This window comes from Rhinopithecus roxellana, chromosome 1, assembly GCF_007565055.1.
Source record: "Rhinopithecus roxellana isolate Shanxi Qingling chromosome 1, ASM756505v1, whole genome shotgun sequence".
Lineage (NCBI taxonomy): Eukaryota > Metazoa > Chordata > Mammalia > Primates > Cercopithecidae > Rhinopithecus > Rhinopithecus roxellana.
The window spans coordinates 152013171-152040926 of record NC_044549.1 but is presented as its reverse complement, the minus strand read 5'-3'; positions in this window follow the sequence as shown (position 1 = coordinate 152040926).

Here is a 27756-nt window from a genome sequence, read left to right as displayed (position 1 = left end):
AAGAAGATACAAACATTTAGACTATGACATGTGATATTAAAAGCGCTGAACTTTCTATTTGTCTCTTATCACCTATTCAACCAGGGAAGAATAACAAGATAAATTTTACTATCCCTTGGACATAAGATTTCAAAATTATGTCTAGTCGCTTGGAATCAAGTAGTGACATAGAAAACAAAATAATCTGGCAATCTAAAATGTCTTAGTAATGAATATATATACACACATACATAGATATTCATTATTAAGAAACTAAGAAAATAATATATATACATTACATATATATTCTTATATACACATATATGTATATATCATGTATCACATAAACCTATAAAAACTAAAACTGAAAAAAGCAAAATAATTTGCCTACAATCACCTTGCATATAACTAAAGTCAGAAACCCAGCTGTAAGAGCAATGTTAGCATCACTGCCATTTGTTTTAGTTTCCCAGGCCAAGATTCTACCACCATCTGATCAATCTCTTCTCTATAATGGTGATAAATTCCTTTTAAGGTGGTAATTTGTGAAGAATTATGAAATAAGGGGAATTATTTTTTTCCTCTTGAAAACTTTAAGTGCCTCACAGGACATGACATGAAATAAGAACACCTGACACCCAAATATGACTAAATGAGTCAGCCTTATTACTCATATCCTGGAAGTCATATTGCAATATATTCAGGATATCATTCGGCTCAAACACTTATAAATAGCTGCTAAGTGACTGTTTGATTTCCTGACTTCCCCTAAGGATGATTGGCTTCAATATGTAGTCCTTATATAAATTAGCAGATTTAAGTTAACACCGAGGTTAGCAATAGTCAAGGGTGTAAGAATTTAAGGTAATAGTACCACCAACATTGAGGAGAAGTCACATATGAGGCCTTCAAGATCAAAGATTACTACTTCACTAAATTCATTTCCCATCTCTCTTCTTTGCATTCTCTAAATTTATAATTTTCTTAGATACCATTACCAGTAGTTATAGTCACTAGCATTCTCTAAATAAGAAATCAGATCTGGATCCTATGATTCAACAGTTCATAGAACAAACAGTAACATATACTGATTACCTAATATGAGCTATGTACCATGCTCAGTTCTGAAAATACAAAAAATGATAAAATGATTTTCTTTGAGAAGTTTGCATTATGGCAATTCTGCAACACTTAGAAAATAATAAAATATGTAATTGTCTAAACATCTCTAATCAAATATCTCACGAGCATCTCAGATTTAAATGTCCTCTTCAAATACAATCCCCAGCACCATCAATCAAGTTTTCTAAAATACATCCTTTCACCAACAGATCTTGTTGATTTTTCCTCCACTGGTTTTAAATATGTAAAATATACACTATTCTTTATCTCTTCTGCTGTTACACTAATATAAGCCACTATTCTTTTTCACTAGGATTTCTACAATAATCTCTTTAGATCTTTTTCCTCTTCTACTGTTTCATCTTCCTCATCAATTTTCCATTACATTAGGGATATTTATTAAAGTTATAAGTGATCTATCTGTATCCATGAAGCCATCAATATTCTTTTCATTTCATTTAGGCTGAAAAAAATTAAATCATTACCCTATTCTACAGCATCATGAATGCTAATCCTCATACTGTTCCTCCAATCATATTTCCTTCCAACTTTCTTCTCACTTTTTACGTTCCAGACATTACAAATTTCTTTCTCCTCCTCATCTACTCAACTCTTTTTTTTTTTTTTTTTTTTTTTTGAGATGGAGTCTTGCTCTGTCGCCCAGGCTGGAGTGTAGTGGCCGGATCTCAGCTCACTGCAAGCTCCGCCTCCCGGGTTCACGCCATTCTCCTGCCTCAGCCTCCCGAGTTGCTGGGACTACAGGCGCCCGCCACCTCGCCCGGCTAATTTTTTTTTTTGTCTTTTTAGTAGAGACGGGGTTTCACCGTGTTAGCCAGGATAGTCTCGATCTCCTGACCTCGTGATCCGCCCGTCTCGGCCTCCCAAAGTGCTGGGATTACAGGCTTGAGCCACCGCGCCCGGCCTACTCAACTCTTTTTCTATCTTACAGTCTTTACATGTGTTATGTCCTGTGCCTGGAAATCCCTTTCCTATTCTTTATTGCTGCTAATTTGTTCTCAACAATATATCTCAGCTCCATCTTACATTGAAAAGGAGGAGCTTAAGAAACAAAATACTTTCCTTTTCTCCATAGAAAAAATACAAGCTGTTGTGTTTCTAAGGACCAAGGCCTTATTAATTCAGAATAAAGGCAAATCATTTTTAGGAAATGTTCACAGTTGAACCCTCTCTTGATGGCAGAAAATCGGCTAAAATCCCTCTCTTTTTTCTGTAATAAACTAAATGAGAAGGGGTGAACCTGGAGGAGATTTAAGGAAGGACACAGAGAAAGAGTACTGGATCTCAAATTTGGATACCTGGGGTCCCATTTAAGGAGTGATTCAGAGATCAGCCAGTGACCTGTAAGTGCCAAGACAATGGATTGGAAGGAATAACAACCCATTGTCTTGATGCCTGCAGGGCCACTGGCTGAGGACAGCATGCAGTTGCTCAGGCCTGTGCAAGTCTTGGGCAATAATTTCAGCATAAGTGTTCGAGAATGCTTGACCAAGGCAAGATAAAATTGTAGTTACAACTCTGATGATTAAACTTAAGTGTTTGACCTTAAGTACATCACTTTATCCTTTCATAGCTCATCATTTAAACTGATAATCTCAAAGATTCTTTAACTGTCTAGAGCCTCTAAAAGCTTAAATTCCTGTCAAAACTTTTTTTCAGTCTATGGTGTCTTTGTTTATCATGTCGGTCAACATGATCTGGAAATTCCTTTGGAAAGAAGCCAGTAATTAGGCTACATTAGGTTTGTTTTACCTTACCATCATTTTATCCCATATTTGAGAAGCCAGAAAAGTACCTGGTATAGTATTCACTCTGTCCTGTTCCCATCAAGTGACTTCAAAATGATTGCACCAGACACAGGTTACAGATCATGCATATGTTTTCAAACAATAAAGATGTAATTTTAGAAACAGCTGAGAAGTTACCCTGTCCTTGTTGTTCAATTAGCTATAATGTTGCTGGGCTGGAGATCTACTTGGAACGGTCCCTCATGCCTAGTTAGTTTTGCTCGTCAGTTTATATGATAGGTCTCTGGATGCCAGGAGAACATGTCAACCCCAGAAAGTGATTTTATCAGGAAGTCCAATTTAATTTTTCTGTTTTCACTCAGGTAGTCATTCTTTAAACTAATAAAAGATTTCTAAATTGACTTCCAGTGTCAAGTGTACAAGAATGCCAGTGCTTTGGAGGCCTGAACAGTGAATAAAAGGGGTTAATAAGAATCCGGGGCATGCCACTGTTCATTGAGCTCGCTGACTTGACAGCATGGCATACTTTCGAATGTCAACTCAACTTGTAAAAATAACTTGGACTCTTAAACACTTAGGTCTGTATAATAATTTACAGACATCAGATTAGAATCCCATAGAGTGCTTTGGAAATTTATTTAGGTAGACTTTATTCCAGGAAAATCTCATCATGTAAGTTTGATAGCTAAAACAGTGTGTTAAATGTTCCAGGCAATTGCCTGCTAACTTGAAATCATGTACACTCAATATAAAAGTGATGGCCACTAAATTTTCAAGGAAAAATATGACAGTTTTTGTTTTCTTATTGAAGTCAGTGTATTTATAACCTAAGCTCATAGATCCAAAGAATTAAAAGCAAAATAGGATCAAACACAATCTGACCCACTCTATATTTTTCATATAAGAAAACTGAGGCTAGGAAGGGGAAAGTGGTTAATATGATTACACAGTCATTTATTGCAGACCTAAGAATAAAACACGACTTCCTTTACCCAGTGCTCTTTTAATTGCACCTCAGCTCACACCAAGTCTAACTATACATAAAAGTGTTTGTGTTACAGGATGTGAAGTTTCGACCTCTAGTTCTGGCATATCAAATACCAAAGTGAGACAAATTACTTTTTCACTCACATAAAGGTAAAGCAAAGAAAGTTTTGATGGAAAACAATTCCCAAAATATATATTGAATAATTAATAATCTCTTACTGATTAAGGTAAAAAGCAATTTATCACTGAAGTCCTAATAAAATTAGAATTTTTAAATGATGGATTTCAAGTAAAAAGGAAAATAACCTGAAAGGAAAGGAACTGAGTCGTTCTCTAAGGATATTTAATCAAATCTAACCAGGCACCATTTTTAAAATGGTAACTATGTTAATATTTTACCGTTTAACATTTTAACATCTGTCAAGATAAAACAAGAAGTGATAGCAAAAAAACTTCAAAGAAAATGGCCTCCTTATTGAGTTTTTCAGTGTATTAGCTCATACTATCTTGTATTATAGTTTATAATTTTTGTAACTTTTATTTTAAGTTCAGGGGTACTTGTACAGGTGTGTTACACAGGTAAACTTGTGTCATCAGGGTTTGTGGTACAGATTATTTCCTCACCCAGGTATTATGCTTAGTTCCTACCAGTTACTTTTCCTAACCCTCTTCCTCCTTCTACCAACTATGCTCCCACAGACCCCAGTGTGTGTTATCCCCTCTTTGTGTCCATGTGTTCTCATCATTTAGCTCTCACTTATAAGTAAGAACATGTGGTATTTGGTTTCCTGTTTCTGCTTTAGTTTGCTAAGGATCATGGCATCTCAATTTTTTGGAATAATTTCAGTATGAATAGTACCAGCTCTTCTGTCTACATATGGTACAATTTCACTGTGAATCCATCTGGCCCTGGGCTTTTTTGGTTTAATAGACCATCTATTACTGCCTCAGGTCTGTTCGGGGATTCAATTTCTTCCTGGTTCACTCTTGGGAGGTAGTATGTGTCCAGGAATTCATCTATTTCTTTGAGAGTTTCTTGTATATGTGCATAGAGGTATTCATTGTATTGTCTGATGGTTGTTTGTATTTCTGTGGGGTCAGTGGTAATGTTCCTCTTGTTTCTGATTGTGTTTATTTGAATCTTTTCTCTTTTCTTCTTTATCAGTTTAGCTGGTGGTCTATTTTAATTTTTTCAAAAATTCAGCTCCTGAATTTGTTGATCTTTTGAATGGTTTTTCATGTCTTACTATCCTGTAGTTCAGCTTTGATTTTGGTTATTTCTGTCTTCCAGCTTTATGGTTTGTTTTCTCTTGGTTCCCTAGTTCTTTTAGTTGTGATGTTAGGTTGTTAACTTCAGATCTTTCTAGCTTTTTGATGTAGGCATTTAGTGCTATAAATTTCATTTTATTAAACCATATGATCCGATGCCCAAAGCAGAATAAGGGGGATCATTCAATAGACACACAAAAAAGTATTTTACAAGTGAGAAAATTGAGACATACAAAAATGAAGCCGCCTGCTCAATGTCACACAATTAGTTAAGTAGAGGATCTGGGTGGTAATACTTGTTAATCACAAAGGAGTCTTGTAATTGGCATTTATAGTTATGGTTTATGAAATTAGTATGATTATATTTTAATTTTTGATATTTCAGAGTTCTAGATATAAGTTTTTCCAAAGCATAATAATCTATTTGTAGAACAATAAACTAAAAATGAGCCTGGAGGACTATGAGGTTCAGTTCTGTTATTTCACAAAGGAGGGAATCAAGACAGAGGGCCCTGCATTGGTGACTGAGTCATGTATTCTTATTCCATTTGTGCTCATTAGAATAAATATTAAGTACTATGTTTAGAAAAAAAGCATGTAAAGCTAGAAATACACTAGAACTTTCTTAATTTAGCCAAAAACTTTTTAGGAAACCTCAGGATTTATTTAAAAATATCTACTTGGATATATTTTCTTTTTTATTTTATTTTATTTATTTATTTATTTATTTTTTTGAGTCCATGTCTCACTGCATTGCTGAGGCTGGAGTGCAGTGGCATGATCTTGGCTCACTGCTCACTGCAGCCTCTGCCTCCTGGGTTCAAGAGATTCTCCTGCCTCAGCCTCCCTAGCAGCTGGGATTACAGGCACCTGCCACCACACCTGGCTAATTTTCATATTTTAGTAGGGACAGGGTTTCACCATGTTTGCCAGACTGGCCTTGAACTCCTGACCTCAGGTGATCTGCCCACCGTGGCTGCCCAAAATGCTGAGATTACAGGTGAGAGCCACCGTGCCCAGCGTATATGTTCTTTAAGGTCAGGAATAAGATAAAAAGGCCCAGTTAACAGAAGAGTATAACAGGGGAAGAAATTAATAGGTGGTATAAAGATACCAAGGGAAGAGACACAACTGGCATTATCTGCAGACAATAGAACTGACTACATTGAAATTGCAATAGATCAAAAAAATAGAATTATGAAATTTATCTGGGATTCTAAATTCAAGATGAATTTACAAAATGCAAAACATTTTTAGATTTAAAAAAAAATTACATTAGTAATATCCTGCTAGAGTATATATCTTAGATACCATTTGTTACAGAAAAAAAATGGGAATTTACTTGACAAAAATTTACCTTGCACTAGTAATTTATAAAGAAAAAATAATAATATCAAAAATTATGAAGAATATGAAACATGAACTAATAAAGAAATTCATTTCATGTTTATGGATGGATGAACATTATGAACATGCCGATGCTCCCCCAGATTAATCTATAAATTCACATCAAATTTGAGTCAAAATGCCCCAGGTTTTTTTTCTGGAACCCAGTAAAATTATTTAAAATTTTACCTTGAAGTATAAAAATACACAATGGTTAATTTGTAGAAAGAACAAATATTCATCCTTCCCAATAGTGGGATATATCAAAAAGCACAGGAGTTTTAAAAACATTGTGAGACTAGTTCAATAACTAGACCAATAAAACCTGAGTGAGAACTTAGAGAAACATTTATGCACACATGAAATAAAGTGGAGTAGAATGCCAGGGTTAAGAACATAGATAACAGAGCTAGACTGCTTATATCCCAAAACATGGTTCTGGTGCTTATTTATGTGACCTTGGCCTAGTACTCACCATTGTGTGCCTCAGTTTTCTGTTCTCTAAAATAAGAATTAAAAACAGTTTCTTCTTTATTTGGTTGTTGTAAGAACCAGTTGAGTACAGCACTCAGAACAACAGTTGGCATAGGGTAGGTTCTCCATAAGTATTAGTTACTATGAACACCTATCAGAGACCTGTGTTGAGAGACTGTGTCTGAAAGGATGTTAAATTCCGTCAAATGCTTTTTTTTAATCTATTGAGATAATAATATGCTTGTTATACTTCATTTTGTTAATGTGCTATATCACATTGATTAATTTGTGTTTGTTGAACCATCCTTGTATCCCAGGGATAAACACTTCTTGATTATGACACGTGAACCTTTTAGTGTGATGTTTAATTTCGTTTGCTAGTATTCCGTTGAGGATTTTTGCATCTATGTTTATCAAAGATATTAGCCTATAATTTTCCTTTCTTGTACTGCCCTTGTCTAGTTTGGTATCGGGATAATGATGGCCTTGTAAAATGAATTTAGAAATATTTACTATTCTTTAATATTTTGGAAGAGCTTGAGAAGAATTGGTACTATGTCATCTTAAACTGTATGGTAGAATTCTCCAGTGAAGTAATCTGGTCCTGGACTCTTATTTATTGAGAGATTCTTGATTAAATCTTCTTCCTTATTATTGGTCTGTTCAGATTTTTTATTTCTTTATGATTCAGTTTTAGTAGGTTGTATCTTTCTAGGAATGTGTCTTTATTTTCTACGTTGTGCAATTTGTTGGCATTTAATTGTTAATAGTATCCTCTTATTACTATTTTTTTCCAGTAATATCATTTGTAACATCTTCTCTCTCTCCCTTTTCCTTTTTGCTGTTTTCTCTTTTCTTTTATTTTTTGGAGAAGGGATCTTGATCTGTGGCACAGGCTAGAGTGCAGTAGTGTGATCAGGGCTCACTGCAACCACCACCTCCCAGGTTCAAGCAACTCTCCTGCCTCAGCCTTCTGAGGAGTCCTTTTTCTTAATCTAGCTAAAAGTTAGTAAATTTTATTTACCTTTCCAAAGATAAACTCCTACTTTGGTTTACCGTTTTTATTGGTCTCTGGTCTTTATTACATTTATTTCAGCCATAATATTTGTTTCTTTTTTTTCCTCTACTAACCTTGGACATGGTTCCTTAAAAGTTATGAGTTAGTTTGTTTATCATTTATTTATTTATTTATTTTGAGAAGGAGTCTTGCTCTTGTTGCCCAGACTGGAGTGCAATGGTACAATCTTGGCTCACTGCAACCTCTGCCTCCTGGGTTCAAGCAATTCTCCTGCCTCAGCCTCCTGAGTACCTGGGATTACAGACATGGGCCACCACACCTGGCTAATTTTTGTATTTTTAGTATAGACAGGGTTTCCCCATGTTGGCCAGGCTGGTCTCAAACTCCTGACCTCAGATGATCCACCCTCCTCAGCCTCCTAGAGTTCTGGGAATACAAGCGTGAGCCACCGCGCCTGGCCATTAGAGTTTTTTCTTAGTGTATGGTAAGTATCTATCACTACGAAATTCCTTGTAGAACTGTTTTTGCTGCGTGCCCTAAGTTTGGTATATTGTGATTCTATTTTTGTTTTTCTCAAGGTATTTTTAAATTTCCCTTTTGATTTCTTCTTTGACCCATTAGTTCAGGAGTGTGTTGTTTACTTTCCACATATTTGTGAATTTTTAAGTTTTCCTCCTAGTATTGATTTCTAGCTTCCTACCACTGTGGTTGAAAAATATAAGCTTGATATGATTTCGGTCTTCTTAAATTTGCTAAGATTTGTTTTGTAGTTTAACATATGAACTATCCTGGAGAATATTCTGTGCACACTAGAGAAGATGTGTATTGTTCTGCTGCTGTATAGAATGTTGTTTATTTCTGACAGATCATTTGGTTTAAAGTGTAGTTCAAGTCTGTTGTCGCTTTTTTTTATTTTCTGTCTAGATCATCTATCGTTTGTTAAAAATCAGATATTTACTTTCCCTACATTACTGTATTGCTGTTTAATTTTCCCTTCAGTTATGTTAGTATTTGATTTTTATAGTTGGGTGTTCCGATGTTGAGTTCATACATGTATGTATAATTCCATATCCTATTGATGAAATGCCTACTTTATTATTATGTAATGACCCTCTTTGTCTCTCATTATAATTTTTTATTTAAAGTTTATTTTGTCTCATATAATATATCCACTCCTTGTCTATTTCCATTTACATGGAATCTCTTTTTTCTTCACTTCACTTTCATACTACTTGTGTCCTTAAAGCTGAAGTGAGTTTCCGGTAGTCAGCATATAGTTGGGCCTTGTTTTCTTTTATTCGTTCAGTTACTGCACATCACTTTCTGAGAGAATTTAATTAAAGTAATCATAAATAGACAAGAACTTACTACCGTCATTTTGTTAATTTTGTTCTGGCTGTTTTTTAGTTCCTTTGTTTCTTTCTCCCTCTCTTGCTTTTTTATTTATTTTTTATTTAATAAGTAAAAAAATATAAAAATAAAAGTAGACAACCTTTTTATTTAGTGATTTTCTCTAACGGAATGCTTTGTTTCCTTTCTGTTTGTGTTTTTGTGTCTACTATAGATTTTTTCCTTTTTGAATCTACTATAGAGTTTTGTATCTACTATAGATTTTTGTATTTTATATCTACTATAGATTTTTCCATGGTAAAACATCTTATGGCTATAAGATAAAACATCTTATAGCTATTAGAGTCTATTTGAAGCTGTTAACAACTTAATTTTAATTGCATACAAAATTCTACACTTTTATACCCCCTCCACATTTTGTTTCTGATGTCACAATTTACATCTTTTATACTGTGTATCTATTAACAAGCTATTATAGAATACTTTGCATTTTAACTTTTATACCAGAGTTAAAAGTGATTTACATACCACCATTACAGTATTAGAGTATTCAGAATTTGGAAATATTCACATTTACTTTTACCAATGAGTTTTATACTTTGATATGTTGTAATGATACACATTCCTCTTTTTGGCATGAAGAACTCCTTTTAGCATTTTTTGCATGGCAAGTCTATTGGTGATGAACTCTCTCAGCTTTTTTTTTTGTCTGGAGAACTCGATCTTCTTAATTTCTGAAAAACAGATTTGCTGCATAAAATATTTTTGGTTGTTTGTTTGTTCTTTCAGCACTTTGAATATAGCATCACTCTCTCCTGGCCTGTTTAAGTTCCTCCTGAGAAATCTTCAGAGAGTCTTGTTAAGTTTCCCTTGTGTGTGATGAGCTTTTATTTTTCTCTTGCTGTTTTAAATATTCTTTGTCTTTGATTTTTGACAGTTTTCTTATGATATTTCTTGATAAATTAATCCTTGGATTGATCTTGTGTGGAAACTTTTGAGCTTCATGTCCTTGAATGTCTATATTTTTTCTCTTATTTAGAAAGTTTTCAGCCACTTTTTAAAAATAAGATTTCTTTCCCTTTCTCTCTCTTTTCTCCAGATTCTTCCTCTTAATAACATCTGCTTTTGATCATCTCTATTGTTTTTATTCTATTCATTGTGTTCTTCAGGTCCAAAATTTCTGGGTTCTTTAAATGATGAACTTCTCATTTCTACATGTATTGTTTTCCTGATGTTATTGAATTGTCTACCTTTGTTCTCTTGTAGCTCACTGAACTTCCTTAAAGCAATTATTTTGAATTGTCGGGTACTTCATATATCATCATTACTTCAAGCTCAGTTACTGAAAACTTATTGCATTTATCTAGTAGTGTCATGTTTCCTTGATATTTCATGTTCCTTGTAGATTTTGGACATTTTTGCATTTGAAGAAGTCATCTCCTCTAGTTTTTAATTACTAGCTTTGGGAGAAATACGCCTTCACAGTCAACCCTCCTAGGAATTTGGGGGTTCCCTAAGACCTTTCCTATAAATGTATTCCCTACACAACTGTTCTTCCCTCTTGGAGTTGGAGGTGGGGGCAATTCTTATGATTATATGACTTCTCTTGATCCTGAAAAGTCATTCTGGGTGCTGATAGCCACCTATTTGGTTTTCCTAGAGTGGCCTCCTAAGATGTCCAAGTTTGGGTGTCTTCTCACAATTCTGCAGAGTTGAGCCAGGTGTCTGCCCATGTCTATGAGCCATCTGCAGAGGCTTACACTAACATTTTAGGGGAGCTTACACAGGAAACTTGCCACAATGTAGGATGGTTATGACACATGAAGCATTAGGGTGATCATGGGCAATTTGAGTCATTCTACAGGTGAAGAATTCCAAGAATTCCAAGAATTCCTTTGGCTCATCCCAAAAGGCTTTTTGGTGTCTGAAGTAGTTAGTAGAATCCCAAAATCCATTTTTGGGTTCTGAGCCCTCAATTTTATAATTGCCTATCTCTCTTCCCTGAACCCAGTCTCTCCTCACCACCCCACTGTGCCAGTCACCTCAGAGTTCTGCGTAGGGTGAGAAAAAAGTGGGCCTTTTGGGCATCATTCCACATATCTGTGGAAGCTAAGTGCATTTTCACTACTCTCTCACTTTCCCATATGGGTGAAATCATGGGCTGAAAAGTCTTTCATTTGTATTTCATTGTGCTCTTTGGGGAGGGGTTAATACAAATGAAGTGAAACTATTTTTCTTACTCTTTTTCAATATGTCTCTTCTTCGATTTTTTTGTTCCAACTATGTGCTGAACTTTTCTGCTGGATTCCTGGACTCTTTCAAAGGTATTCTCATCTGTAGGTGTTTGTGAAAATTTATGCTTCTGTTGGAGATTGCAGTAGAAAATTTTTATTCTGCCACTTTGCTCACTTTGCTTTTGTCATTCAAATAATTATGGTTAGTGAAGAAGATATAAAGTGATATATCTTTATGATAAATTACTACCACTCATTAAGAATTAAGATGATGAAGGCAAGCATAGAATGTAGGAAGGCATATGTTTACACATCCTCATTCTTTCAAATGGAGAGATAATAAATTTCAAAGCTTATAAATTAGGAAATAGTTTTAGAAATGCAATCAGAATACAGCTATCTAAATTACTAAAAAAAAAAAAAAAAAAGAAACATGAAAAACCAAAGCATGCTAAAGAAAACAAACACAATCTATAAAGGAGATCAAAAGGAGCCCTGAAAACAAAGTCAAATATAAAATTATTAGTTATAAATATAGAAAATGTGCTGAATTTCCAAAACCCACCATTCGTATTTTAATATACTTTCTAGCTTGCATTTTCTGTCTGTGAAATACTATTGTTTCCTACTCCCAGAGCTGGTTTAATATTTGATTCACCTTTGTGTCCAGTTCCATGCATACAGTAGGCATGATGAAATTTTAAAATGCTCAATTTATAATGAATATATTAGAGAACTTACAAAAGGATCATGGAAATGTAATTAATAGACAAAAATTTTAAAAATTAAACTTTACTTCTCAACATAAACTTCATCTAAGTCAACACACTTTTGTAAGTGATCATCCCAGCCATTTAGTTCACCCCTAAAGGACTGAGGGTCCTGGGAATGTAACCATGTCGATACAGTCTATTTTACATTATTAACATAATTTACATAATTATAAATGGGTGCCCTCTAAAGATTTTTTAAAAGATTTTTAAGATTAGGAAACAAAAAGAAGTCAGAAGGAGCTGAATCAGGCCAGTGAGAATTGTGTACGCTGAGCCAATTGAGATGTCTATGGTGTTGGCTATTGTCTGTGCTGTTAATCGTCAATCCTCTTCAATTAGAACATGAAGAGGTTTAATTTCTTCTTGCAAATCGATGTGGATGATCTGCTGTTGTGAGCTTCATCTTCGACATCATCTCATCCCTTCTTAAAATGAATTATCTGAGTGTTAACTGCTGATTTCTTTGGGACATTGTTCCCATAAACTTTTTGTAGAGAACTAATGATTTCACCATTGCCCTACTCAAACTTCTCCATAGATTTGATGTTCATTCTTGCTTCAGTTTTAGCAGAATGTGTGTGGCTCTCTGATAGGGCTCTTTTTAAATTGATGTCTTATCCTTAGTGCCTCAAATGAAATCCTGTCCAGACATGTTAAAACACGTTAGTACAAGTTTATTTGAAGACACCTCATATATACTTAGAAGCCTAGGTAAAGGAAAGTGAAAAAATTTTTAAATACCATTCAAAGTTGATTGATTCTACCTTTTATGACAACATGATTTTGAGTAGGTTTGAAGAAGAGTTAAGAAAAATACATTAAGCTTTACCTGCTTTACCTGAGGAATTCAGTTTAGAGCCTCAGGAAAAAAAAAAAAAAAAAAAACACATACAGACACACACAAAATGGCACACTCAAACGGGAAATTAGAGGAGGGTTTCATAAAGCCTTTCTTTTGGCAATACTATGTTTCTGTGTAGGAAAACTGTAACAAATTGCTCACTATCCTAGGACTACTAACAATGAAGCACTGCTACCATCCTGAGTCTCCTGAGAGTGAAGTGAATAAATAGCTTTCCAAAGAGAGAGACAGAAGTCTACCTGACAGAAACTGTGACCTTCCATCCAGAAAGCCAGCATGTAACAATCCTTGAGAAAGACTGAATAGGAGAACAAAACTCTGACTTCACTCCCCTCACACTCACCAAACTCTTGGAACTATCTTGCATTGGTTAAACAACCGAATGCTAGAAGACAAAGGAGCCAATTGATTCAGCTTATAAGGTGAGCCTCCCTGAGCAAAGTGCAAGTAGAAAAAGGTGGGTAGAGATTCTGGAAGGACAAACAGAAGATTTCAGCACAAAGACTTTACTTCTTTTAACTGGGAGGATAAGGTTTATGTCAATTTTTTCCATGGTATTCGGATAAAAAATGCATTGTATTAATAAATGGAATGTGTTGATTCTGAGCTTCTGTTTGATCCCTAATTACAGCCTCTGCCTTCTTTATATCACTTTTCAAATAAAACTGAAAAATGACATTCTCCACTCTCAGATAAAGGATTCTCAGTTACAGATCTTATTTCGTTTTCCCTGAGTTAGAAAATTGGGTTTACAATCTAGTTTCTGGTCAATAAAAAATAAGTCATGAATAAATGAGTTTTCTATTCTGCAGCAATTTTCTGACGATGCAATTCTCAGTGTAGCAAAGATGAATTTATTTCTCTGCAAAGCAGAACCAAAGAAATACCTGAAGAGTGTCTTCTCTCTTGGCTTCTAGAGAAGCCAGTCCTTTGGTGCCAAATATTACATGACCCTTTTTACCACATCATTAATAAGGACAGATGTTTTGAATTGAAGATCACACCAAAGCCAAAATATGCTCTTGACCTTAAAAGACAGGATCAAACTCCACTGTACTATAATGCTTTTTTTTTCATCCAAAGACATTATTTTGGTGTGCATTATTTCTGTTACAAATCTGTCAAGCAAATTGAAATGCTTTCTTAGTCTCTCTTAGCTAGTTGAATTTGAGCTCTGTAGCACTATTATCAACTGCTCTTAAGACAGTATAACGTAGATGATATTCTCATCAATGAATTGAACTTTAGATCTCAGGTTAAAAGGAGGTAGAATGCCATGATATATTTTCATAACTTCTTATTTTCATAAAATGCACATAAAACATGCCAGATAATGGTTCTTCACAGTAAAGTTTGAGGTTTATAATATGTTTTTATAATCTAGTCTATTTATTTTCCCACTTACACAATCATGATTTCAAACGTTCAGTTCTCTACTCCCATACCCACCTTCTTATTCTCAGAAGAGTTAAGAGATGCCCGAAGAGCTCCACTTAGATGTCACAATGGTACATAAATTTTTTTTATTTCTTCTTTAAATATTCCTTTCCTCTGAGATTTTCTGCTTCATTAAATGGCATGTCTATCATCCAGTTTCCAAAGCAGAAATCTGGGAGTTTATTGAATTACCACTATTCATTACACATCCCACCCCATTTGCAATTGCCATAGATTGGGCTCCCTAAGAAGCAAACTCTGAAGCACAAATTAGTATACAGAAGTTTACTAGGAAGTACCCTTGGGATCAACAGCCGTGGAAGGGGAAAAATAAGCAGTATTGGGTAAAGGGAGAAGTTGAGTTGGGATGCAGTCTCAATGGAAGCCTCAGCTAATCCCACGGTTATTCCTGAAAAGACAGTTGTAACTTCATGATGATTAGTCATTCAATATGTGCCACTCCGGGAAGGTGTGCAATCTCAGGAAAGAGATTTTTCCAGCTAAAGGTGAGGCTTTTTAGCAGCAACATTCCCTGAAGTGTGAATTTGATTAATACGGCATCCGCTGCACCAATAAATCACCTTATCCTATAGTTTCATTTCTTAAATTGCCCTCAAGTCAATCCACTACTTTGTATCTCTACTTCTACTATCCTAGTTCAAGTCATTAACATCTTTCCCATAATGTCAACTTTATAAAGGGTGTCACTGTATCCAGTATATTTCTCTTGTAATTCATTTTTCTGCCCAGCTGTGTAATCTTTATAAATCACTTATTGAACTATCTCTCTCTGCTTAAAACTCCTATTGCTGTTATCATAAAACATCAGTTCCTTATTATGACCAGTAGCGCTCTAAAAATCTTTTCTCTGCATGCCTCTTCTTTAACATCCTGAAACCACTTATCTCCCCTCAAGCTATCCTCTGGCAATAACTGCCTCCCGTGAGTCTCTAGATGTTGGTTATATACATCACTTATCATTTATCTTTATGTCCTCTATCATCAAACTTCCTACAAAAAAAGAAAAGAACTTTCCTGTTATAAAAATGTTTTACAATTTTCTACCACTATTAGTTTAATTTGTACAAATTACTTGCTAAATAGTTTCATAAAGACAGAATCAGCATGGCCCAGTATATGGCACATGTTAATAAATGTTAATAAATTTGTTGATTGAATGTATGAGTCTCATCTAAAGTAGTTGCCTAAGTTGCTATAGGAGACTATGTCAACCTTTCTGAATCATTGGTCAGTGTAATGCGATAATATGTCCATCCTAATTTGATAATATAACTTTTTAAGCTTTTCATTTTTCTGCATGAAAATTAAGCCAATTTGTAATAATTGCTTATAACAGTGTGTCCTCAGGTAGACTTCTGTTTGTACCTCAATAGATTATCTACTGCACAAGGTTGACTGAATGGTATTTTTACATTGTAAAGACTTATAATTTTACATCTTCCTCAATAACCATAATTAAAAGATCACACTGGAATAATATGCAAAAATACTGCTGTGAAGGAAAGTAGAAGCAGTGAATTCATTTTGAGAATGTATCAGTTTTCTGCTACTGCCCTGTGAAACTTACTGGCTTAAAACAATACAAATTCATCATTCTTTAGTTCGACAGGTCAGGAGTCAGACATCAATCACACTGAGCTAAAATTAAGGTATTTGGCACGGCTGTATTTATTATTTATTTCTCGAAGCTTTTGGGTGTTGCCTTGCCATTTCCAATTTCCACAGGCCTTGTACAGTCTTTGACTCACAGGCCCTTCTTCTACCCTCAAAGCCAGCAACACCAAGTTCATTCATTCTTACGTTGTATCTCTCTGACTAGCCACATCTGGGAAAAATTCTCTGTTTTTAACAGCTCACGATTAATTTAGACCCTCCCAGAGAATCCAGGGCAATCTCTAATTACAGTCTGTGTCCCTAATCAAGTTTGCAAAATAGTTTTTGACATGTAAAATAAATATTTACAAGTTTCATAAGATTATGGTATCAGCATCTTTCAGTGGTCATTATTCTATCTAATACTACCTGAGGTGGTTCTTAGAAAGATAGTCTGGTAATATTAATTTATTAATAGTTTAATGATCAAAGAATTTTTAATTTAGAGATTTTTTAGTCAAATATTTAAAGTAACATTTAAAGAAGTAAAATTTGAACAAATAAGTATATACAAATATATTTATTTTATATACTAAAAATAAATACATATATTTACAGTATATGTAAATTTTATGCTAACATATACTATTGACTTCAAATTATAGGAGATCCTCGTTATCCAAAGTACTTAAAACTAATCCTTTTAAGGGGGAAACGTACACTAATAAATAATAAAGATCAAGTTTAACTAATAATTTATCTTTTGAAAATATCTAAAATTCATTCAAATTTATTTCATTTCCAATTTAACGATGTGAACTATACTTGTAATTATATGGTAGTTCTTAGAATTAAAAAATGAAGCAAGCATCATGCTTTTTGTTTGTTTGTTTGTTTGTTTTGGCAGAGTCTCACTCTGTCACCCAGGCTGGAGTGCAGTGGTGTGTGGTCTCAGCTCACTGAAACCTCTGCCTCCCAGATTTAAGCAATTCTCCTGCCTCAGACTCCTGAGTAGCTGGGATTACAGGTACACATTACCACACCTGGCTAATTTTTGTGTTTTTAGGAGGGATGGGGTTTCACCCTGTTGGCCAGGCTGGTCTCAAACTCCTGACCTCAGGTGATCTGCCTACCTCGGCCTCCCAAAGTGCTGGGATTACAAGCATGAACCACCAAAAAATTAAAAGCAATTTTTCAGCAAAATTGTACTATAGCATGATACAACATCCCATACACTGACCCCTCAAAGTAGTATGAGAGAGAACACCATCTTGCTAATTAATATCCCATTTCTGATTAAGGCATATTAGTTAATTTAGATAAACCTTTCTACTAAAAATAACTAGAGAAGCTAGAAGAGGTAGAGAGGTAGACGGGTAGATAGAGAGATAGATAGACAGATAGATCCATTGGAGAGTTTTTGGCAAGCTAACAAAATAATGAAAAATTGCCTGTTTGATGTAAGAAAAATCAAAATGAGGCTGTGGACAGTAATCCCAACATTTGAAACACTTTGCCTATGGGGCTATCTGCCAAAAGGTATTAAGAGAAAGATAATCTGAGTCACACTTATGACAACCTTATAAGGCTGAATGGATAAAAATTAGAATTGAGGATCTGCTAACATGCCAGGTTGCTGGTAAAGCTCTGCATATTTTTGGTTCAAATTTGGAAACAATATATCCCAGGAGAAAATGTGAACTGGATGAATATAGACTGGTACTTTCAGGGACTACAGATCAACTTCAGATAATCTTCAAATCATCTCAAAAAGTTTTCAATAAACATAAGCCAAAACAGTCAGCAACACATAAAGACAAGACTACATGAAGGAAATGTAGCAGAAACAAAATAAAATAGAAGCTTATTCACAGGAGCTGTAAGTATTAGAGTTGCCAGATCCACACTGTATAACAGAGAAAAAATCTGTAACTGAAAGATATAAAAACTGAAATTGATAATTGAATGATAAGATTTAACATAAGCTTATGTCTGTAAGTTTAGACATAGCTGAAGAAATAATCAATGATCTTGAAGATGAGTCAGAAGAAAACATACTAATTAGTCATGGAGGAAAAATAATGGAAAAGACAAAATAATTGAGTAAAACATTTAAGATATAGCGAGACAGTCTTACATAAGTATAATTGGAATCTCAGTAAAAGAAAAAAGAGAGAAAGAAGGAGCACCAATATGTAAAGAGATACAGGATGAAAATTATCCAATAATGAAAGACAAAAACATTCAAGAAATCCTTTGAGATAAAAGCAAACTGTTTTGTATTTTGTATCTTTACTAATAATCCTGTAAATATGAGACAATAACAATATGTAAAAGAAGCTAAAAACACACAAAAAAATCAAAAGTGCAACGATTTGACAGGAAAGCTAAATACTCAAAAGAAATAATACTTTTTAAGTGTTATCTTTATAATGCTGAAATAAAATAAATATGAATCAAGAATTCCATACTAAGAAAAATAATAAAATAAGGATCTCAAGTAACATATGTGAAATAAATTTATCTTCATATTAATAAAAATTGAGAATTTTTCCCAACAGACAAAATGAATTACAAGGAGTATTTTTCAAGAAGGAAAAGAGTCTCAGATGAAAAATCAGAAATATATGAGATATGAAGAACAATAAAAGCAATCAACATCAGGATGAATATAAATAAACATTGACTATATAAAATAATTACACTGTTTTAGGAATAATATATACCATATAATGCATAGTATATATATAATATATGTCAAAAGAGAATTAAAATATATTACAACAATAAAAACAATAGCTAGAAATGTAGGGGTAAAAAGATTTAAAGTGTTATAAAATCCTTGTATTTTACAAGCATAATGTAAAAACACCAACTAATATTGCATTAGTCAAGAATATTGTATTCCCAAAGTAATACAAAGAGATTAATAAAAAAAAACTTTCACTTACGAGGGGAGAAAATAGAACCAAATAAACATGTGTCTACACAAAAGATTATGAATATGAGGAATAAGAAAAGAGAGAGGATGAATAAATAGAAATCAAAATAGAAACATAATACATTTAAATATAAATATATCAATAATTATATTACTTACAGCTAGACTAATTAAAAGAAATATGTAACTGACTTTTAAAAATGATAAGTGACCTACAAAGATGTCTAAACTATAAGAATACAATAAAGTTGAGGTTAAAGACTGGAAAAAGTGGTAGAATATGAACAATAACTGAAAAGAAGCTGTTAAGTCTACCAGTATTGAAGTAAACCTTAATATAAAACATTATTGTCAGAAATAAAGACAGACACATCAAATGGTAAAACATTAATCCATCAGGCTTGTAGAGTATAAAGATATAAAAGACACATTTGTATATACCTAATGCCATTGTCTCAAAATGTATGAGAAAAAAAACAGATGAATCCATATAGAGGGATATCTCAATATGGCTTAATCATGTACTAATAGAACAAGTGGATAGAAAAACAGTAAGGATAGAGAAAATTTTAACTATGACTAACAAACTTGACCCAATTGAAGTATGTGGAACGCTGTGCCCTACACCTGCATAACACACATTCTTTCAAGAAACACATGGAATATTCCTAGACAATGACTAACCAAAACAATTTAGTGTACATGTCTTGACACATTCCACTAAAGTTGAAGAAATAAATACCTTATAACAGAGCAATTCCACTCAGTATATATCAAAATATATATATACATATGTGCACCAAAAGATATGCAAAATTGTTCATAGCAGCAGTATTCACAACGGCCAAGAACTGGGAAAATCCCAACTGTTCATCAACCGAAGAGTGAATATTTAACTGTCAGCATATTTACACAATGGAATACTACATGGTAATGAAAATAAATCACAGCTAAACATACCAACATATTAGAAAATCACTCTCCTAACGCTAATCAAAAGAACTCAGTCAGCTACCTACTGTATGTTTCCCTGTTTAAGAAATTTTTAAAAATAAAGGGTAATGAAGGCAAAAGTAAAGGGTAATATTACAGATTAACATTATTGTTATGTTTGTTAAAAGGGAAGGGACAGTGAGGGGGTGTGAAATAGATGTTGGCAGCATTCCGTCTCTGGAACTGAGTGACGATTACATAGGTGCTCTTTGTGAGAGTAGACCTCTGCAAATATGTTTTCTCTATGTTCTTTTCCATATGTGGGCTATAAATTAGACTATATATGGGAATGTATAATTATATATGTATATATAAACACATACATATACAGATGTATATGTATACATTGTGTGTATGGATGATCCTCAACATATGATGGAGTTACATCCCAGTAAAGTGATAAGTTGAAAATATGCTAGGTCAAAAATGCATTTAATACACTTAAACTACCAATAATCATATCTTGGCCTAGTCTACCTTAAATGTGCTCTTACATTAGCCTACAGTTGGGCAAAATTATCTAACACAAAAGCCTACTTTATTATTCAAAGTATGGTTTCACTGAATATGTATTGCTTTCGCACCATTGTACAGTTGAAAAATCAGTAAGTTGAACTATTGCAAGTCAAGGCTCATCTGTGTGCGTGTGTGTGTGTGTGTGTGTGTGTGTGTGTGTGGTCAGAAATTAGAGTATGAAAAATATATACAGATTAAGAATCTCTAATCCAAAAAATCCAAAATTCTAAATACTCCCAAATTCTACACTTTTTGAGCACCAAGATGAAGCTACAGTGGGTAACTCCACACCTGGCCTGGGCCTCATGTGACCAGTCACAGTCAAAATGCAAACGCACAAGACACTGTTCATTCTGTGTCTCCAAGGGAAAAAAATTACCTTCAGGCTATGTGTATAAGGTGTACATAAAACATACGTGAATTTTATGGTTAGATTTCGATCCCATCCCCAAGATACACAGATATTCCAAAATCCAAAAACTAATCTGAAGCACTTCTGGCCACAAACATTTCAGATAAGGGATACTCAACTTGTATCTAGTCAGATATTGAAGTATGAAAAATTCTAACCTTATTTCTGTAGTTGAATGCAACGTACTATGAAGTCCCTCTGACGACTGATAACAGACAGCACTTGACCTTCACAAATAAAGGTATTTCATTCTCTTCTTTTATAAAATAGTCTATTTTGGGTAGTTAGACTGGATGTAGCACCAGCTGTCCTTCTTTGGCTCGGATGCCTCCTCAACAGAGCATTCAGAGTCTTCTCTAAATTAACATTGAACAAAAATTTCAAGGATATAATACTGAACTAGTGTTAAAATAGTAAGCTTGATAACACACCTACATAACTGAGTTGTTCCTTTACGTCAACTATTCATATGTATCTGTTCCATTTCCCCAAATCAGCATTCTTTTCCTAAAGGCAAGATCCATTTCTAACTCTTAGTGTTTGTTGTTTCTACTCCCTAAAATAATATACTCCACAAACCAGGCATTCACTAAATTTTTGTGAATACTAACCATAGTCATATGCTATTAAGGCAAAATAAGTTGGTGCAAAAGTAATTGCAATTTTTGCCATTACTGTTAAATGGCAAAACCATTACTTTTAAATGGCAAAAACTGCAATTACTTTTGTACCAACCTGATAAGATCTTCATTTTGCAAGACAAGAAAATAAAATTAAATAAATTAAACTACTCATAGGCACACAGAGAGGAAATGAGAGTTAGTATTTAAATAAAGTGTGATTCCAAAACTAACACTCTAACTTCCAAGCTCTGCACTTTCCCTAAATAAAAACATTATTTTGGATTAACCTGAAGGTTCATTAGACTTTTTGTGTGCACTTTTTGTGTAATTTCATTGCTCCCAGTGCCCAGGCCACAATTGCTGGTGCCCATGCAGAAGATGGTATGATGCCCATGTGTTGACAGAGTCGTCCATAAATGCTAAAGCATGACATATTTCTCTTCTTTTATCTTGACCCATTTGCTGGACATCGTTGCCCACTGGGCTACTGTGTTTACCACAATCATGAATTGCATGTACACTGTACGCCATATGTCTTTAACAGAGACTTAAGACCCAGATCTTTCTTTCTTCTTTTTTTCCTCTCCTTAGGACCTAAGTACATGTCTGCAAAAGGAGAGCGAAATAAAATTCTCTCTTCCAATGAGATATGGACTCATTTTTTATACATCTCAACCTACTCTACTACTTGGAATTATTTCCCAGAAAGCTCTTTGTTGTCTCGTACACAGAAATTCCAGAAAATTCTCCAATGTGGAGCCTCCAGACATGTCCAAACATCTAAATCCTCTAGGGAGAATTAATGCCAAAATCTGTGAGCCCCTAATACATAAAAATCAAGTTTGTGTTTCCACCAAAAAAAAAAATGGAAATTTAACATTGCATCATGTGAATTATTTTAGTCGCCTTACAAAAATCATTATTTACGTGTCTCTTTCTCTAACTGGTAGATTTCGGAAGAGTAGAATTTTCATTCTGAGTTTTCTAATCACTTTCTAAGCCCTTAACACAGTGCCTAGTACAAATAAGCATTTAGTTACCGTTTGTTGTTCAAATTTGCATAAAAATAGAGTAACAAGTCAAAAGATGTAAAGGAAAATCTAATGCTGTGTTCATATTATTAAGGCTAATCATGGTGCTCTAGCTTATTCAAAATAACCAAGATAATTTTCCTGATTCTAATCTGCCTTTCACGTATTAACAAGTAAAAAGAGAATCCTAAAGATCACTCCCTGTAGTACGTGTAGAAATATTTCCTTAAAGTATTATATTTGCAAGGTTTTCCACTTCTACACTAAGATTTGGTAGCTGATGGAACACATAGGGCCAGTAATAGCCGTTGCTAATGGCAACATATCTTGAGGACAAACAGGAGGGAGATCCTGGGAAGCAGCATGGAGAAAATTGTAGAGTTACAGGGAGGATATCAAACTAAAAATAGAATAATTTAGAAATCACCATCTTTCTTTGAATGGATATCCTGGCAGTCAAAGTCCCCAAACAGAAGCTGTTTGAGCCAAAACTTCCTTTGAAACCACTTCTATTCCATGGAAACTACTTTTTAAAATGCTCAGTGGTTTGGGAACATGAAGAGTCAGTTTACAAATCATCATCTACTTCGCGAAAAGAAAAAGAAAAAGAAATTATCAAGGACTCAGATTTTAAAACCATATAACGAAGTTAAACATTAAGTCATGTGACAAATTAGAGGGACACCAGAGTAATTTCAACACAGTTAAATCATCAGCCTTCAGTCCTCATAGTGATTATACTCTCAGCTTACATGCATCTCTGCATTACTGTGGTGTCTTAATAACATCTGTTAAAAATCCTGACATGTTAGTAATGTGAGGAGAAGACATCTTTCAGTGTACCTATGCCAATAAGCAAATGTCTGTTCTAGTTACTGAGGTTTTAAGTCTTTTGGACTATATATAGCTCACACTTCTCTAATCTCTGTACTTCAGAATGGAGTATATTTGATAGCTCAAAGAGAATAAGCAAGCTGTGATTATTAACTCTACCTGGTTAACGTGTTGGTGTAAAGGCCTGAGTCTATTATAAAATTTTCTAATAATAGACATGAAGTGAGTGTGAGTTAAATCTGAACATGATAGGGGGACCGCATTATTTTAATCTTAAATATACTACATCCATCTTGTTACTTATTGAGATAGTATTTTTTAAATTTTTCTAACTTCAAGATTGAAAGATTATGTCCCCAATTGTCTCATATTCTGCTTAAGTATAACACTTACTTCCAGAACATGCAATTTTATCCAGGAATGCCTTTGCACGTAGTATTTATTCATCCCTTAATATTTTTACACACTCTTCAAGTCTTAATTCAAATACTACTCCTTTACGAAACCTGTCCCCACTCTCCCAAATAGAGGCAGTTAGACTGCTTTCTTCATGTGCTTACGGAATTGACAGCAGCCTTTGTGCTTGATATAACATGCTTATTTTTCTACCTCTTGTCTCAGAATGCATTTCTTAGGAGCAAGAGTAACATGTCTTGCTCTTTTTAGGGCTCTAATGTTTAGCACACTTCTGGAACATAGCTGAGAAAAATAGTGATTTGTTAAATGAGGCAACCTGCCTTCTACATCTTACCCCCTATAATCCCTCACACCAGGACCATATATGCATTTTATTATGCATCAGACATAGAGAACTTTCACTATTAAAAAATAAACTTTCACATTTTTAGTTGCAATAGTTTTGTTCAAAGATTTGTATCAGCCTACATTGCTCATCTCCTGGATGAGACGGAAGATATTCATAGTATATAATGTGGAAGAGTTGTTCTCTGTTGTATTTTTAAAAACTCCTGAGAACTCTCTCAGCTGCCAGAACATCTACCAGAGTATCTTCATTTACGTCACAACCTAGTCCTATTTTAACTTTCAAATCTGGAGAAACTAAACATTTGTTTCTCTTTGTGTTCGTGTGTCTGATAGTTTCCAATGCACAAATTATCTGAGAATAAGAGAATAATTTATTCAAACTTCAAGACAATCTCTGTACTTTATTGGATATGTGATATGAACCTGGTCACTTCACTTTGTCTCAAGCCCTCAAATAGAAAAGTATGATAATGATAATGACCAACTAAAAATATAGCTATCTATAGAGTCCAACTGGATGTGGAACTGTGATGATAGTCACCACCTAATGCATTTACTTTTTGCATTATGTACAACATTAATATTAATAATCCCTGTAGCCTTACAGAATATGTATTGGTATCTACCTTGTACAGAAAATTTACCCAAAGTCGTGGTTGTGTGTGTGTATTGGCACAGAGGATTAGGGAAACCATGACTAGTAGAGTAATCTGGCCAACTAGTTGAAATATGATAAGGGAACAACTGGAATGTGATAAGGAGATAGGACCCCTCCGTTATTTGGATTTTTTTTTTTTTTTTTTTTTTTTTTTTTTTTTTTTTTGAGATGGAGTCTTGCTCTGTCACCCAGGCTGGAGTGCCATGGCTCGATCTCAGCTCACTGCAAGCTCTTCCTCCTGGGTTCACGCCATTCTCCTGCCTCAGCCTCCTGAGTAGCTGGGACTACAGGCGCCCGCCACCACACCTGGCTAATTTTTTGTATTTTTAGTAGAGACGGGGTTTCACCGCGTTAGCCAGGATGATCTCGATCTCCTAACCTTGTGATTTGCCCGCCTTAGCCTCCCAAAGTGCTGGGATTACAGGTGTGAGCCACCGTGCCCTGCCCCGTTATTTGGATTTTAATCAGGCATAATACTAAGGTTGTTAAAGGAATAAACCAGCAATCAACTTTTACAGGAGCTTCTATATTTAACAAAATAATTACAAAGCTAATTTTAGCAAAACTAAAAAGGACTCATGAGATGGAACCTCAAAACAGGCCGTGTAATCCTGGTGAAGCTAAAACAAATCATTTGTTCAATGGAGGGAAAACTTACCATTACCTTAATACAAGTCAGGTATCCAGCTTCACTGCTGAAATGAAAGTAAAGATGGTTTGATGCTGATGTTGCTGTGAAGTATCAAATAATGTCATAGATGAATTAGAAATACAGTGGAAATGTAAAATTAATAAATGTAATGAAAGAAAAATACTTGTAATATAGGATGACAGAATAGGAAATAAGTAATTCCAACGGGAATGATTGGGAAAGGACTCACAGAAGCAGTAACATTTATGTGGTCTTTGGAAAATGAATAATAGTCAATAGAGGGGGAATAGGGAACGTTAAACATGATGTTGTCAGGTACTACTTTTAAAATAACACCTTGAAGATCGAGTCTATTTGAAAAACATTGAGATACTGTATTCTAGCTAATGGATATCCAAAAGACATGCGTCCCAAAAATGGAATCTAAATTCTAGACCAACTTTAAGTGCTGTCATTATGTGATCAAAACATTTTAATCATCAGAATTTTAGCAGTGAGATATGTTATTTCATCATTAATTTTAAAAGTATATCCCCAGACAGCACCAAAACTATAAAGACAAAGGTTTAGATCATGTTTTGCATTTCCTCCTGAAATCCAGCCAAATTTGGAATATAAATTAACTATACTTAGTTTCCTTTTTCTTTTTTAATATCTTTTTTCTTTTTTTTTTAACTTTTATTTTAGGTGTAGAGGTACAAGTGTAGGTTTATTACAAAGATAAATTGCTTTTCATAGGGGATTGGTGTGCAGATTATTTCATCACCCTGGTAATAAGCATAGTAACCTATAGGTAGTTTTTCAATCCTCACCCTCCTCCTACCTTCCACCCTCATGGAGGCTGCGGCATTTGTTGTTCCCTTCGTTATGTCCATGTATACTCAATGTTTAGCTCCCACTTGTAAGTAAGAACATTTGTGTTTGGTTTTTTGTTTCTGTGTTAGTTTGCTTAGAATAATGGCCTCCAACTCCATCACGTCTCTGCAAAGCACATGATCTCATTCTTTTCTATGACTGCATGGTAGTCTATGGTGTATATGTACCACATTTTCTTTATTCAGTCTACCATTGATGGACGTTTGGGTTGATTCTATGTCTTGCCTCTTGAGAATGGTACTGTGATTAACATACACATGTATGTGTCTTTATGGTAGTATGATGTATAGTCCTTTGGATATATACCAAATAATGGGATTACTGGTTGAGTAGTAAGTCTGTTTTATGTTCTTTGGGAAATTGCCAAACTGCTTTCCACAATGGCTAAACTAATTACATTCCCTCCAGTTGTGGATAAGCATTCCCTTCTCTCCATAAAACATAAGAAATGAAAATAGTGTCTTTGAAAATAAATTAATTATGAAATTAAGTGAAATTCCACAATTCTAATTTAATGTTTAACTAAATTTAGAATTCTAATTTAATATTTAATGAATACATTAAGTTCTCACATGGATTCCATAAATACTTCTCTCTCCAACCACCATTCCCCACATCCTCCACTCATCCTACTCCATCTTGGTAAAGGGAAATAATAATTTCTTTTTCTTTGTAAGGTAGAATATCCATGAGAGGCAATGCCAGTTAGGACATGTTTCATAGGGCTAAAATTGAGCTCAGAGTAGGAACCTTTTATCTCAATAACTTGATAATAGAAAACAAATGCCAGAATTAAAAAATTAAAATCCAATGGCAATTACATATTTAAAAAGTCAAATCAAGTAGTAAAGTGTCAGTGGGAGGCAGCAACAAAACCAACTAGTGATTTAAGAAAGCAGAAAAATTAAGAGTAAAATAATGTAGTGAACAAAAAGAAAGTGACCTGGAATTTCCTGAAGCGGCATAAGGGTGTCTCCAGAAGTGAAACCCAAGCCATATATGAATTATGTAGGTCAGGAACACTTGACAGACCCTGATCAAAACAGAAAGAGCACTCGTCCCTTTCTACCAGAAAATACAAACAATATATGCCAGAAATGAAACCACACATTTTTGAATTTCAATGTCCGTGTATTAGTTTAACTCTACCTATTCTATCTTCAGAACAGAAGCAAATCTCTTCT